We start from the raw sequence: 665 nt of genomic DNA, 5'->3' as shown, positions 1-665 counted from the left end.
CAAGTCGCACTGCGGTCCCCGAAAAAGCGCGCCAAGGGCGCAAGGGACACGCAGCGACTCGGAAAGAAATTACCTGATTGGTTAACACCGATGTGACGGGTTAACCAATCAGGGATGATTAACACGTAGCCGAAAGGCAGTAGGAAAAAAGCGAGTCTTGCACGGACCTCCAAAGCCGTCAGCCAACGTTTAATAAAGATCTCACTACTACCGTGTGGGTACGTAGCGTAACCCTAGTCACGCCTTATTATTCGTAACCACATTCCTTCAAGTTGAACCAATTAAGGTGGAAGTGCATCGAAAGGCTTGAAATTTTCGTAACGAAAGGGTTAACACTGAAAGAAAATTAACGCGCCAGAATTCCTACACTTTCATCCCACAAGTTCCCGCCTAAAGCGCAAAATATTCGTACGAAAATCCGCGAAAATTACTGCAGCGACGATATAACGTTTTTATAAAAAAAAAGAAAAAAGAAGAGAAATAGGAAGAAGTGGTGGAACGAGAAAGCGCTTACGTCTTTTTCTTTCTGAAATTTAAACGTTGGTTGTAAATATCGAGCTAAATTCTAATACTTCCTGGATGGTATCTGACGAGAGAATGCAGCGGTGGAACGGCAAGGAGAAGTCCGTGGCATAAGTAGTCAGAGGTAAGTAAGTGGGCTGCAG

The sequence above is a fragment of the Habropoda laboriosa genome, unplaced genomic scaffold, assembly GCF_001263275.1.
Source record: "Habropoda laboriosa isolate 0110345459 unplaced genomic scaffold, ASM126327v1 scaffold597, whole genome shotgun sequence".
NCBI lineage: Eukaryota > Metazoa > Arthropoda > Insecta > Hymenoptera > Apidae > Habropoda > Habropoda laboriosa.
This window is presented reverse-complemented; position numbering follows the sequence as displayed.